The following is a 16,647-nucleotide window of genomic DNA, read 5'->3' as shown; positions in this document are numbered from 1 at the left end:
CACACCAGGAGGCCCTGGACCTCATGGAGGAGATGGTCGCAGCCGTCATCCCTGAGGAGATCGTCATAGGGATTCAAGGACAGGCCAGCGCAGACTACCACGAGACAACGCACATGCAGGGTAAGTCGCATGGGGAATTATAATGCAATAATGTTAACTGCAACCGGGGGGGGGGAATCTCTACTACACAATGCATGTAAGTCAGCATATATATGGAGTGGCATGGGTAAAGGGGCACGGCAGGGGGGCATGCCCAGCACAGACAGCTGGGGCACGACATAACACAGCACCAACAACAGTCCCATGGGGGCATCCTGTCATGACAACAATGGAGCTAAGGGAAAGCCTCGACAGGTGGGAAGGCCACTACGTCAAACTTACATCCTGGCACTCTGCAGTCAAAAATATATCCTATATCAACTAGGTCCCTATAAGTAATCTAGTAGCCAAAACAACAACTGCAATGTAACTGCAACAACAGTTGACACTAACACCTCTGATCTCTGTGCAGCTATAGTAGCCAATGGCAGTAACCTCCCCATGGAACATACATACCTAAATGAGGGGGTGAGGATGACATCTGCAACAATCTCCAGAAATAAGACAAAGGCACCAGTACACTCAAATGTCAATGCCCATAGTTGACACATACATCAGCCAAAGTAAACAGCAATAGGAGCCACACAGCACTAAGGACACACACATGCAGCATACGTCAGGGTCCCTCACGTGCCTGGCTAACAAGGCAACATCACTAATGTCATACTGCTCAGACAACAACATTGAGGAGGGGACACATGCAACTGGTCACTGAAATACACCTGCACAGTCAGAGGACCAAATAGGACATTGAAACGATAAACAGGGCAATCCAATTAAACACACATTACCCAACATCAGCTGGAAACATCAACAATGTCTACATCCATATCACATCGTAACATTGCCATGCATAGGATATGCCACATTACAATTACAATTAGGTCAATGTGAACAAACAGATTTTGGGGCAGGTCCTGAGAGGCAAGTGTGCTGCCGGGGCAATCACAACACCCACAGCCAGTGAAAGGTCTCACCATAAGAATAGATATACACGGAGGGTCGAGTAGGACAAAAAGATGGCTATTCCCTATTTGGTACAAAGCAACACCTAGAGGCGATTAGGCAGACAAGTCTAGACTCTATATCATACATGTGACACACAGGTGGGCCATAGGTCTATGACAATGCCCATATGAAGGACAGCAGATACCAATACCAAACAAGATCACAAAGTAAAGTCATCAAAAGGCTTGCATGTTACGTCAAAATTGTCACAACACAGACACACTAACTGTACCCTGTTTCATTGCAGAGGAACATGGATCTCCTGCCGATATGCCTGTCCCTGATTTCCCTGATGACATGGATGACGAGCCCATAAACATTCACCAGGAGACCATCCAAAAGGTCCTTGAAACCCTCCAGACCCCACCTTCAGTCACAAGGAGGAGCACAGAACAAGTAGCCATCACAAAAGAACCACCCACCACCCCAATTGTAAGACCTGCCAGCTCCAATACAGCTGAGGACCCTGACGACACTGGCACCAGCTTTGAAAGAACTGTAGTTGGTGTACAGCGGGAGCTGGCCAAGGAGGTGCGAGTGGGGATGCAAACTATGGCAGCCAGCCTTGAGGGGGTGCGCTCGTGCATGTTGTCATCTGCAGATCAGGCAGCAGCTATGCAAGCCCTAACATCCATACTGCAAGGACTACAAGAAACTATAAAGGAATTCACCACTGCAGTAAGGGAGTTGCCCAAACACCTCGCACCCCAAACTTTCCACTGCATGCACGAATGCGATCATGACTCCCTCAGGGCTGACCTGGCTGCCTACCATCGTGATGTGGCTGCTATTCTCAAAAACCAGCAGGCCCTCCTTGCTGTAGTACTGCCCTTAAGAACTTCACAGGGAACAGCCACCGGGATGTCAGACTCCACATCTTCTAACACTGAGGTGTGTGTTGCCCCTTCACAACCAACAACAACAAGGACAAACCAGGCAACACACACATCAGAAGAAGAAGACATGGAACAGATCACATTCACACGGAAGAGTACCCGGAAGCACTAGCCCCTGCACCATGGCCTACTTTGACCAAGGTCCTACGTTTTGTCAAATGCCAGTCTCACTACAACTATACTCAAAGACTGTTCTGCTAACCACTGTATGACTTGTCAGCATTGCCAGTGAATGTCTCTCTCCTACTATTCGGCAAATCCTGTCCCTCTGCACTGTCTGTTACACCACCCCAGCATGTCAGGAGCAACATCCACACACCCCTTCTGTAGGATCACCATGTAAGAATGCACCAGAACGGACTCAGCAAACATGGACAATGTACATTTTGCACAACAGCACCTATCAATAAATAGCACTTGCACACCTTATATGTCTCTGTATTATTTGACACATCAACTGTGCAGTAGATAACTCTAAAATGCCTGTGTGACAACCATGTAGCTTGTCAATACAACTGTCCTGACATCATGTAGTCTGATACATCTGTGCAGTGGCCAGGATTGCATCATAGCCTGACCATCCTGAGGAGAATAACTGATGAAGGGACAAACCACACACAATTATGCTGTGTTGGACAGAATAATGCTCCATCTATAGCAATCCAAGTCAACTAATGGTGGCTGAGAAATGTAGGCACCATGCAATACTAAAAAATGAATTTATGCAGCATAATCTAAGCAAACACAACTAAACACTGCATCAATCACCCTTTCTGAGTATACTTCCATGAAGGGAAGTCATGCTGAATTTTTACACACATGATCTATGTCAGCAATGAAGACAACAAGACAAGAGTGTTAACAACACCTCATCTACAAAGATGTCCCTGAACATCACACTGCAGTCCGACCTAATAAATTTACCACAATACCAAGTCTGGAAGCACACTTTGTGATGAACAATACCTACTCATCAACACAAATCCTTGGTGATCCATGTAAACTACTAATGGTGGGTCTACCAAATGGTGGATACTTACCAAGTTAGCACAGGGGTAGCTGCCATGTTAAACCTCCATTTTCTGTCGTGGGTAGCATAGGACACAAATGTCATAGAAAATCATTCACCTACACTGATGTCAAGCCCATGATCAAGTAGCAGTTAACGCATAATGCAAAGGGTTAACTATATGTTTATTCCTATGTATTCACACCAGAGGCAACTAAGGGAAAAGTCATACCTACACTAATCTAACCTGACTACTCCTAACCCACAACTGTCCCTAACTAACCTAAGCTAAACTTACTCTACACATATAACAAATCGATCTAAACATCAACCCCCCACCCACCATTATGAGACAGGACACATGCAGGACAACACATACTAACCTACACACATACTATACCATCCTAAACAATCATATATTTTTTTGTATATATTTTTTTATTTTTATTTTTATTTTTTTATAAACAGACAGGAATCCCAACATTGACCCCCACCCACCCACACAAAAATGAAAAATAGAAAGAATAAGGACCCCCCACCCTCCCTAACACTAACTAAGCTAACAACCTACACTAACCTAACACTAATCCCCAAACCCAACTATCATTACAAAAAGGAAAGAGGATAGAGGGGAGGGATCAATTTAAAACAAGCAATAAATTCCTAGAGGTTGGCCCTCGGAAGGGTCCGCCTGATGGACCAAACTCTTTTCTTAATGTAGGCCACATCCTGGCTTAGCTTGTCCACCTTGGTAATAAACTTGTCAATTTTCCTGTTTAATGACAGGAATGCCGCAGGGTCAATAGGAGGGGCTGCTGCAGTCTGTGTGCTGGCAGAGGTGCACGGTGTTGGAGTTGTTGTTTGCCCACTGGACTGTTCTGCAGCTCGGAAATTGCTGGGTCCAGGTCGTGCTGAAGAAGCAGGGTCAACTGTCCCCGCCGTTGCTGGGGCCACTTGGGGAGAACTGGTGGATGTGGTGGTGGTGGCTGTTGTGGGCAATGTTGGGCCACACACACCAACCAACCAACAAAGTTGCCAAAGGTCACAAGTATGTGTAACATACTGGTTGCTACAGTCCTACGTACCCTATTCCCAAACACATGGCAGTCTTTGAGGGTGAGGTGGGAAGAACAACCAACAATCCCATATTCAATGCACACCCACGAGTGTATAGAAAGCTCAACAAGTATTTGCCTCCACACACAACACCAATGAAGGGCTAGCAAGAAATTGGAGTCAGCCAAACCTTGTCCTATCCAAGGTCCACACATGTCAAAATTTACTGACTTAGGCCAACATCACATACTACCAGTGAGGCATATTTTACCACACACACAGAGGAGCAAGAACACCCATGATCATGAGTAGAATGAACACCTAGGCCATTGCACTCTAGTCCCACACACTTCTAGTTCAACTTGTGGTAGTACATGCCCCCGGAAGATCCAACCTACAGTGTACTCAGTCCATCCTCAACTAGGGAAGCTGCATATTTACGACAAGCCTTTTGCAGAAGCTATCTGGGAGAATGTCAGTCTGAAATGCAGACACAGTCCAAGCCAAGTCCCAGAGCAACTCTTACATTAACCAGTGTATTCCACATGACTCATCCCATCCCCCATAGCGGGCCCGACTGGTATGGCCTACAGACCCTAAATCTGAGAGATGGATAAGCATAGGTCTACTGAAACTGAAGTGATATTTGAAATCCCACTAATGGAACAATACTAATGAATGGGCAGCGCATCAAACCTTGAATTCTGTTGAACACACAGTAGTCCATCATGCATCACTAGCAAACAATAAAAATAGCACACATGCAACACTCACTGTAGGTGTCGGGGTCCTCAAAATGAGCCACCTCTCCCACGGTGTACGGTGCAGGTCCACCTGTAAAGCATGGAAGGAAGAATATACTCAGACTCCGTGCACTGACAAACAATTGCAATTACAAAGACAATGTGAGACTATGACATGCGTAATGAAACACTTTCACACATGCTCATACTGCATGGAATAATTCTTGATCAACATTTACATTGGATGAGTCTCCTGCTACAGTTACACACCCTACTACACACATGCAGTGGCCAGGACAGTCATGTAGTGTCAAAGATGCACCTCCATTAGTATGCCCCAACAATATCGGGTGCATTCATCTCATCATGTGCATCCCAGAGAGACATCCAAAAGCTGGTTACTTAAGTACTGCATGACCCCTCAAACTCAAACAGCCTATGTGGTCATTTTCAACACACACCAACCAGACACACATGTGACATATGTGTGGACAACATAGCTAACTTCAATTGACGTGAAGGCAGCACTCATTTATAGCATCATATTGGGTTTACAAATTTCAGTCTAGCTATGGCGTCTACATATGTAGGTATGATGTTTCAACATCTATTTTTCACTGGCTATTGTGACCTGTAGAGTTCAAATAGAGGCATTAACGTGTCGCTTGTCTGACACAAAGGCAACACTACATTACATACAGCTACAGGCAACCGGTATGTGTAGAAAACATGAGCTACCTGACTGCTAGCATTTGTCTTCCTACACATTGGGCAACAATTACCCAGTAGGTTTCCCTAGCATTACACACAGTCAGCTACTTATCTAGCAGATTGGGTAACAATCATCACATGTCCCCACACAGCTTTCAATTGTTCAAATGTAATTGATTTGTACTCACCAACATGTCCACCAATCCTGATTCCCAGGTGGTCCAGCAGATCCTGCTCCCTGGATATCAGATCAGCCCAGCGGTGCTTGAGTTGATGGTCATTCCTCAGGCTACCATAGACACGGACCAAGTGATGGCGCACCTTCCCCCACCGGACTTTACGTGCCTCCGTGTGATACCCCTGTATCACACGACCCCCAGCCTCCAGCATGAGTGGTTGGAAATGGCAAACAAGCCATATAAATCCCCCCAATTCCTCCTCACCCATCCTGGCAAGCCGTGGCCTACCTGACATCTCTGCACAAAAAAGTGGAAAAAGTTGGACAAAAAGGAAAAGGGTGAAATGGGGAAAGGTAGAGTAGTGAAAAACAAAGAAAACTTAAGAATAAGAGCCCAACTAACCCCAAAATTACACTGCCCAGAACAGACTCCCACAGACAATAAAAGAAACACTGGACTTGACAAAAGTATACAATACAGACTCAGACAGTATTCAACAACAAGACAATGATGACAAAAGCACAATAGAGAAGTACACTGGACACAAAAGCACTAAAACACAGGACAACACTTTCCACACAGCCACACAGTCTAGAATAATCTGAGACTGCAAAGTGAAAGTGAAAGTACACCCACAGTACAGAATCTGTAAACAGGATATCCTATTACATCACATCCTGCATAAAATGGCCGCCGTTTTTATTTTTCCGTTATGCGTCATATTTTCACGCATACAGATTGTGCGTCATATTTTTTGATGCATAAGAGTTCACATAATGCAGAGTCAAAAATTTTTTTGTCATTGTTCCCTTATATTTGTATGAGGCTTATTTTACAGTTCTAGAGTTGAAATTTAAGCCGCTGGCAAATATGATGACCAAATATGAAAATTAATTTTGACTCTGCATTATATGCACTCCTGTGCGTCAAAAATGTATGACGCCCAAGCTGTGTGCGTGGAAATATGACGCATTATAGAAAATATGGTGGCCATGTAATGCTGGTTATTAATATATTTATTTTAAAATGATTTATTTTGACTCAGCATTATGTGCACTCCTGTACGTCAAAAATTTATGACGCCCAAGCTGTATGCTTGGAAATATGACGCATTATAGAAAATATGGTGGCCATGTATTGCTGGTTATTAATATATTTATTTTAAAATGATATTTTTTGACTCAGCATTATGTGCACTCCTGTACGTCAAAAATTTATGACGCCCAAGCTGTATGCGTGGAAATATGATGCATTATAGAAAATATGGTGGCCATGTAATGCTGGTTATTAATATATTTATTTTAAAATGATATTTTTTGACTCAGCATTATGTGCACTCCTGTACGTCAAAAATGTATGACGCCCAAGCTGCATGCGTGGAAATATGATGCATTATAGAAAATATGGTGGCCATGTAATGCTGGTTATTAATATATTTATTTTAAAATGATATTTTTTGACTCAGCATTATGTGCACTCCTATGCGTCAAAATTTATGACGCACAAGCTGTATGCGTGGAAATATGACGCATTTTGACAAATATGTCTTTATTTTTGTCAAATTGTGAAGAGAATTTTGTCATGACCAAACGGTGCTAAGTGATACACATTTGGGCTTAGCTATGGCACATGTCCCTTATAGGATGTATAGAAGGCATTCACAGTGTAATAGTAATGATTGCTCCAAATGGTTATTACCCATAATTGTACACATATTTTGGATAATTGCTGATGGCTAATTTCAAATGATGAATGTGATACCAGGATGTATTCCTTAGCAAAAATGTGTCCACATTTATCACGGTAATCCAAATTATCTATAGGCCAAATAGGTAGTGCAATTGTCACCTACACTTTTTATGGGGGTAACCATGTCCTAGTTATGAATTTGTGTATCTTATATGTGTTAGACTTTTGACATGTAGGCCACACATGCGCCTTATGCATGTGTGTACTTCACATGTGCATATTTCATGTATATTTGGGGGGCGGTAGAGGTGGACTTAGGCCCCCAGCACCCTAGGGTTTGCCCTTCCAGATTTGCTAATTTATCCAAGGGTTTCATTTATTCAGTAATGCTAAACCTGCAGCAGCAGGCTCATGGAAGCCCATAGGGTATGATTCACTGTTTGCCATTCAATAATCCCATTTGCCCATTTGACGTTTGCCCAATTGATTCTTTGGAGCAATCTGACATACCATTTTGCATTAATATTTTTTCCTAAATCTCGACGTTCCTCATGTGCTGATGACAAATAGGTTGTTGATGTATGTGGCCCTTTATGCATTACCTGGTTTAGTGGCATATTTCATTCTTCCTGCTAGGTTCCAACTGGGACAATACTGTGATCGGCTGCTTGCACATATTTTGTTGATTGGATGGCACATGTTTATATGGGTGGTCCAATGTAGATCCACTATCAACTGTCAGGGTGTATGTTGTCACTGTAACTTCCAGGTCTCCTCATGAGTTAGTGGCAGATAATCTTGTTCCACTTGGGCATTGTTTGTAGCAAAAATGGAGAGAAGCCATTGAGGACATGGTCACCTACACATGGATTGTCCCACCCTGTCACTGAACACGTGTAATGAGACTTTCGAATGGGCAACCTTTTTGTGCTGAGTGAGAGAATGTCTCAGGTGTCTGGATCTGGCATGTGTCATTGCCACATTTCTACTCCAGTTGGCCTCTGTGGATGGTAATGTATCATGAAACATCATAGCCTCTGTGCAGAAGTAAATGGCTGGTATTCAACACACGACTCATCTTTATCATTTGAAAAAGTGTTACTCAGCGTTTAGAACAGTCAGGGTCCTCATATGTGTTGACTTTTCATGGACATTATCTGAGGTTGCTGGTTTTGATGGAGGCCATTTACACCATCATACACTATGGTCCTGGTCCACTGTCACACTTTTAAGTTTAGGCATTAATGAAGGTCAGACAACGGAAGGGCCAAGATTTGGCTATTCATGGGCACTGTCACAAATCTGATGCAAAGGACAGTCAGATGATGCACTACTATGTATTTGAGTATACATTGATGAGGGTAATGACAAATTATTGTCTGAGGTACAAAAGGTATTGGACAGCATGTGTGGTCCATAGGTGGACCCCAGGTATCTGTAGAGTGACCCACGGACAGGTGCCAGTCAGGCTGACAGGATGCTGGGTCAATCAGGTGCAGGCTCTTTCAGTAATCACATGATCACGTGTTCTGACTAGGACTGGTCAGAGGGAGCATTAGACAGTTGAGATGTCACACTGTGTATGTCCTGTGTTGCTTTGAAGGTGACACATGAACCCTGATAAAGTGTTACATGGCAACATTAGTGTCAAAGCTTAATGATGTAATGGCTCACATTCAAACATGTATGCAGTAGGAGGCATCTGCAGGGACAGGGCATGTACATTTGGGTGGTGTGCATGGAGGGGATCACAGGTGTGGCCTCCATCTGTGTCTCACTAGTCCTGTCAGATGGGATTAGCTGATAAATAGCCTACAGTACCTTTCACAGAAGAATCAATCTACAGGTGATACCAGGCCTTATAAACTCCAAGCCAGTGTATTATATGAGCTGAGGTCCATGCAGTGAGATGGTAGTATGACAATGGTAGGCATAGTAAAGGGTGTGGCACACTGGATGACTCTTGTGAGTGTGTGTGTGTGTGTAGATGAGGGAATCTCAGTGTACACAAATCGGCATTCCAGGGACCTCTTCAGACAGGTGGGGTGTGAGCAGCTGCAAGTGTGTGTATTGTTTTTAGCAAAGGCCTGACATGTAGATGGGATGTGATGTGCTGGATGCTTGTCATAGGTGTAGCATTTGTGCTGTGTATGTTCTGCTTATGTGTAACTCTAGTGACAGATAGTCATTGATTGCAATGATAGTAAGTAGTTGGAATTACTGTTGGCAAGAGTCTAGTACTACATTCCTGTTCCTGAAGCATTAGCATGTGAACTGCCTGATGTATGAGGCCTGTTTTCCCCTAGTTGAGTGATGGTGTTTTAGTTGTGTGCCATCTGCTGCAATGATCCTTGTTTCCTACATGTATGTGAGTCATATGTGTGGTCCTCAGCTATTGCCCTTCAAAGGTGAACTGTACAGGATGTCTGTCATTTACATGGTGTGTGTATTTGACCATTGTATGGTGGCCATTACATTTGTCGTGTATATTTTTTGTGTGATGATTGTTATGTCATTATTGCTCAATGAGACGACATTCTTCTTCAGCAATTTCAAACTAAAGGTGGGCAGAAATGAATAGGCCAAACCATGATGTGGTGTTTGTTATCTGTGTTTATTTACAATTGTGCATTAAGTGGTGATAGTAAAAATTAGGAAAATAAATTATTTACAATGTGTTGGAGCCTACGCACTCCAGAAGCCATGTTTAGTTGTTCCCCCTCCTGTTGCAGGCCAGCATCCTCCTCTTCATCGTCTTCAGGCATGTATGGGTCTGGTTCCAGGAGGGGAATGTTCCTTTTTACACAAATGTTGTGCAATATGGCACAAGTGAGTATGAACCTACAGACCATCTCTGGGGAATATAGTAGGCTACCGCCAGTGATGTCAAGGCAGCGGAACCTTGACTTTAGGATCCCAAAGGTGCGCTCGACAATGCTGCGTGTCCTCTTATGGGCGTCATTGTATGCCCGCTCTGCAGCAGTAGTCGGGTTCCCAAATGGTGTCATTAGCCATGGCTGGATGCCATACCCCTCACCAGCTGAAAGAAAAACACAGAATGGGATCATGTAGATGTAGCTGGCACTTTTGAAAAGACCTTTAATGGCAGTAGTTGTCTTGTGTTGTCTGTGACTCTTTTGTGTACTAATGTGACAACCTATACTTGTAGGCTATACCTTCTGCATTGTGTTTTTTCCTTGGCTGAGCAACTGTTTGTCTGCTAACCCTTTGTCAGCAGTATGTTTTGGGAATTGCAATAGAGTGTGTCCTCCCTAGCATTGTGACTTGTGATACAGGTGTCCGTGTGTCTTCACTGGGGGTGAGATGATAGTTCCATGCAGAGTTAAAATTGAAAGTGTTGTTAACACGTTCATATCAAAGTACCCTGGACATCCCATCCCTTGAAACTTATGCAATGTATTAATGTAAAGGTTATTGTGACACTTACAATTTGAAAGGTGACATTTAGGCAACCACACTCATTAATGTCTTCACATTAAGCTGTACCGTAAATTACAATGTGTGACAGGTTCAATGGTGAGTTAAGAAACATGGCTAGTGATGTGAGGACCTCAGTGTGTTCCTGTCTAGGTATTGCTGTTGTGGTGTATGTGTTGTGTGTCCTAGAGGGTTGCTGTGCAGTGTGTATATAAGTAGGTTTCTGTACTTACCAACAAGTAGTCCATTGCCATACTGTCCATCCTGGAAGTGTTGGTTGATGGTGCAGTGACAGAAGATGAATGAGTCATGGACACTCCCAGGATATTTAGCCACGATGTTGGTGATCAATCCCTGGTGATCGACTATGGCCTGCACGTTGATTGAATGTGTGTGCTTCCTGTTGCGGTAGAGGTGTTCTGTTGCAGCAGGTGGCACAAGGTGTACGTGTGTGCAGTCGATTGCACCAAGGACGTGTGGGAAGCCACTGATGGCGTAGAACCCCTGTTTAGTTTCCTGCTGCTTCTGCAGTGTGTTAGGGAAGCAGATGTGGAGGGGTGTCAGGCGAATGATGGCATCCAGTACTTTTGGCAGAAATGCAGAGAATGATGGTTGTGATATTCCGCCTACCAGGGCACCAGTTGTTTGAAAGGAGCCACTTGCCAGCAGGTGAAGTACGGCAAGCAGCTTTGTTTCTGTTGGGATAGTGCGGGGTGTCACCAAAGTGGGGGCCAACTGCTGTTCAATGTTTCGCAGCAGCTGCTGAATGGCCTGCCAGTTCAACCGGTACCTCTGGATGATGTCGTGTTCCCTGAGGCCATGCAGGGTTGTTCTTGGGCGGAATATCCTCTCCTGCCTTCTGCGCTGCCTTTGGGGTCCCTGCTGTTGTTGTTGTAGTTGCTGTTGTTGCTGCAGGGCTCTGTGTCTATGTGCACGCTGGATAAAAATCACCTCCATGTCCCCCTGTTGCTGCTATGCAGCTCTGTTGTTTGTTCTGTGTGTTCTGATTAAATACAGGTGTGTTTGCCCCATTTTAACGCCTGCCCTGACCCAGGCGTTAAATTTTGACGCACATCTGGCTTTGCGTCATTTTTTTGCTCCGCCTCCCGGCCGAGAGTCATTTTTACCCGGAAGCATAAATACGACGCACGGGCGTGTGCGTCGTTTTTGGGACGGGAACGCCTACCCTGCATATCATTAACGCAGGGCGGGTTGCCGCATCCAGAAAATGACGCACACAGCGGATTTCTGTCGTCCGCGGGCTCAGGCGTCAGGGTTTAAATATGGGGCAACGTTTGCGCTGATTGTGCGTCAAATTTTTTGACGCACAATCGGCGCAAACGGAGTATAAATATGCCCCTAAGTATTTTAGCACCTTAAAAGAAACAATGACACAAATTACTAAAACACCATACTTCCCCTCACATAGAATGGTTTGTTTCATATACACAGTAACTTCTCACTGCTCATTTGCTCCAGCCTGTACAATAAATTCAATAGCTTATATCCAGCAACATGGTAATGAGAAGTGCTTCACTTTTGTCAGACAAATAGAATAATTGAGCTCTAGTGATTGATTGGAACACTTTGGTGAAGCTACGGTGGAACGATCGTAGTCCTATTCACAAAGGTAAACTTACACTTTTGTGTAAATTGACAATGTTTTCCTACTCACAGAAGTGTTTAATGACTAGTATCGTTATGACTATGCAGTCTCTGCACTTGTGGCAGGGACTCCATACATAAAAAGATAGGACTGTGATAACAGATTTAGTGAAAACAAACATTAACTGGTGGTGCCATACTAATTGTAGGAATTGTATTGAATTCTGGTGTGATTTCTCCCTTTCAAGAATGGTGATCATTTGCAGGTTATTGATGAACCATCCTCCCATCTGTGAGTTCAGAGTAGTAGCAGTCTGTCACCTAATTACCCAGGACCTGATTCACTTTTGTGTAAGATTACAATTGTTTCCTATTCACAAAGGTAGTGATGAGTAGTATCTTTACAACTGTGGCTGCAGAGCCTTTGCACTTGTGGCAGAGACTCCGCACATAAAAGGATATGACAGCCTATCTAGCAAATAGATTCAACTCAAACACGCTCCTCAAAATCACATTTGTTTCAGAACAGTGAAGAGGAACTCCCAATGGAGAGCATTGAATGCCTTCTTGTTTTCCAATGAGGCCATTCACACATTCATATACCTCCAAACACTTTCAGCGTAGGGATCAAGAGTGCACTGTATGCTCTGTAGAACTCCACGGTGAAACTGTTTCTCTGGGGTGTTTTTCAAAGTGCCAGATCAGTAGGTCTTGCTTGAGATATGCATGTGAAGAAGGCCATTTAATTACTTTGGCTTCAGAGAGGTCAGCATTGTTAGTCTCATTCCTCATACACCCATACAAATTCCTGTTTTCCATCTCTCATGGAATGTGGAGGGGGGTCACAAATAGTTCCATATAAAAGTCGAGTGGTTTTCTTGCCAATGGGTGGTATGTTAATTCACGTGTAGGAACAGCCTACTTTCTCCAGAAAAAATGCCACATTGTAAATGTTAATCTAGTGTTGCTCCAGAAAACAATACCCAGCTCGAAAAGAAGAAACTGGAGACCATAAAGAGCACCCAGCTGACAAGGTGAAGCAACTAGGCAAAGAGCAAAATAACAAGCAGGAACTGGAGAAGGTGGATTTTGGAAATGGCCCTTTCTGAAGGGTAATCCCCAGATGTCATTTTATCACTACTAGCCAGTGTAAAGTGCATGCGCTCTCTGCTTAAAACATTGTAACATTGGTATGTCCACAATTGACATATTCCATTTACTTGTAAGTCCCTAGTAAAGTGCATCATATGTGCCAAGGGCCTTTAAATTAAATGCTATTAGTGGGTCTGATGCACTAATTATGCTACCCACAACAGTAGCCTTTCAGAGATGTCTCAGGCCTGCTACTGCAGAGCTTGTGGGTGCAATTTTAAACTGCCATTTCAACTTGGCTGTTAGGAATCCTGCTGCTTATGTCACATGTTTTATACTCTCATTTTCCTTATGATTCCTCCCACCAATATGCACTGAGGACAGGACCCTATAAAGGTATGTTTTTTTTCAGCCCCAACATACTCATAATCACCACCCCTTGTGGTTATACATCCTTATATCTTATTCTCAGCAACTTGCAAGTTTGATATTTTTCCTTAGAAACAAGATATGTCAGCATAAAAAGTCTTGGATCAATGAGAACTGTGCTATTGATAATGCACATGTTATCCAACAAACATGTGCGCATTTAAACTGAAAACCTAATATCATGTGTACAGAATTATATACATACCTGCAGCGTATGCAGGCACTACATCCAGCCTAATGAGCAGTACTTGCAAACTGCCGGTTTCACACCATGTGTGCTTCAGCTCTTGCCTAAGTCATTCAACACATGATATGGGCCACTTGTTTTCCCCCAAGAGTATAAAACTCACTATCCTTGGCACCTTGGTGCTTATCCTCATTTGGAATTGGCAATCACCTGCTCCTTCCAGTTTCCCACTTGGGGACTCCTCAGCTCCCATCCCCGGACGCTCTGATTCCCAGCAATTGCTGTCAAAAGAGAAAAGACAACAGAGGGAAAGGACCGGGGTAAGCTATTCAGCTCTCTGAGTCGCTGTGCTTTTATCAAAGCAAAGGTACGAAAACTATCCTATTTCAATAATTGAAAGATATTGACATTTGTGAAATATCGTGCTTGAGTTATTCCTTAACAATTGACTTTGATGGCATCCTAGAACATTGACATTTGTAAAGCATTGAGCTTGAGTTATTCTCTAACAATTGACTTGAAAAGCGGCATAAACATTATGAACTCTTTCGTCAAGTCATTCCTATTTAATAGAACTCGAATAAGATGATGCACTGAATGTGCAGTAAAAGTGTTGATCCAATCCAATCACTGATTCAGTTTCTGCCCGGAATGAATGCTGATGTTGCTGTCCAGTCTTCGGTAATGCAGACAGTAGCAAAAAGTCATCGGTATTTGTCTCATTCCCAACCCCCCCTTCCCTTAGTTTTAAGCAGTTATGCTTTACTGCTACCCCCAGTTTGACCTCAGAGGGATTTAGGGATGGTCCTCGCCCTATCGGAACCACCTGAAATTTAAGTGAGTGGCTCGCAACAATGGCAAGTGGACCCACTTGCCAGGTCAAAACCTTCCTTTTAATTACATATAATTCAGTCATATAAGTCCAGGTGGTGAAAAACAGCTAAATGTGTTTTTCACTACTGCAAGGTCTATCTCTCCAATAGGTTGACATTGGGTTACCCTGAAGCATAATTTAAGTGTAACTTTCAATTGAGAAAAAAATAGAAATATGGAGTTTGGTGTCTTTTGACTCACAGTTTAAAATCAGTTATGATGAAGTCAGATTGTAAATTGTAAGCCTGAAAATGGCACTTTTAGAAAGTTAACAACAATAAAGAGGGTAATGCCCATATAACGCCTGGATTCTGGGCTATCAATATCACAACAATAGAACAAGATGAATCAGGGGAATTAATTAAATTATTTTCAATACAAAAAGACACCCTTAATAGTCACTAGAAGTATTTTTATTTCTTCAATTCAACTTTTATAGGGGTTACCAAAAAGATTTTCCACTGCTTCACCACCAGTAAGTGGTTATAACATTTCAATTATTTTGACACATTTTACACAAATCCACATTAACACATATTCAAAACAAACAATGAAAACATAAATGAAAAAATTATCACACAAAACAGTTCTTTTTTAGGATTCCTTTGTCTTCCCAAACGTTCAACAGCAGCTGATTGCAACAAATCCTTTTGCACATCAAATTAACCTAAGGTAGCCCAACATCTGCCAAGGTTTCTGGGCCCAAAGGCCTCCTTTTTGACCTGGCTAACTTTAATATCACTAGATTTTTAATTTTTCTGCACTTCTTTCAAAGATTGTCGACACGTTTCAACCTTAAATAATTAGGCCTCATCACGACTTCAGAAGACAGGGAAAATCTCATCAAACCTATTAAAGACATATCACAATCAGACATGGATAAAACCCCCTAGATAAGTATGTCAATAATGATAGAATAAAGCCTCCACATGGTCTTGGAGAGCCCCTGTCTCAATAAGTCAAAAAAGTGATCCTGTGAACGTATGACATTTGCATCCTAATGGCCCATCACTAGGTTGTTGGGTCTTTCTGGGCTACATGGGTGGGAGGAGCTGACACAGCCTTAACAGACCTATACCTCTCCTCACACAAGGGCTGCATGCTTCCCTGTAGAGTTTCGGCAGCTAGGGGAAGAAAGGGCCATTACGCTGTAATCTTCAAAGGTCTCTTTTGAAGTCTACCCCACTTCAAAGGCACATTTGGGTATAATTCCGGGACCCCAAAACCCACCAAATCTGAATTCCACTGGAACCAAGGGCACTCTGCCAGGAAGAAGGACCTCTGTGCTGCCTGGAGGGACTGCCACTCTGCAACGTCATTTCTGTGTTCGCTTACTGTTTGCTGTGTGCTGTGCTGTATGAGGGACTGCCACTTTGCTATTTGCTTTGCTGTGTTGGCCTGCTGCTTCTTGCCTGCAGTGAGAAGGACTGGACTTGCTCTCTACATCCTTGAGATGTTTCCAAAGGCTTTTTGGCTTTCATCCTGATCTTCTGCAGTCTCAGAGACAATAAAGACTGCCTGCAACTAAGGGTGTGTGGGGAGCTCCACTCAGCTGGTGGAGCTAAATGAGCTTTTGGAGCTACATGCTTAGTTCAAAAACTCTGCTAGTCCCACCAGTGGAGCAAAGCTCTCC

Source organism: Pleurodeles waltl, chromosome 9 (assembly GCF_031143425.1).
Source record: "Pleurodeles waltl isolate 20211129_DDA chromosome 9, aPleWal1.hap1.20221129, whole genome shotgun sequence".
Taxonomy (NCBI): domain Eukaryota; kingdom Metazoa; phylum Chordata; class Amphibia; order Caudata; family Salamandridae; genus Pleurodeles; species Pleurodeles waltl.
Note: the sequence above shows the minus strand (reverse complement) of the source record.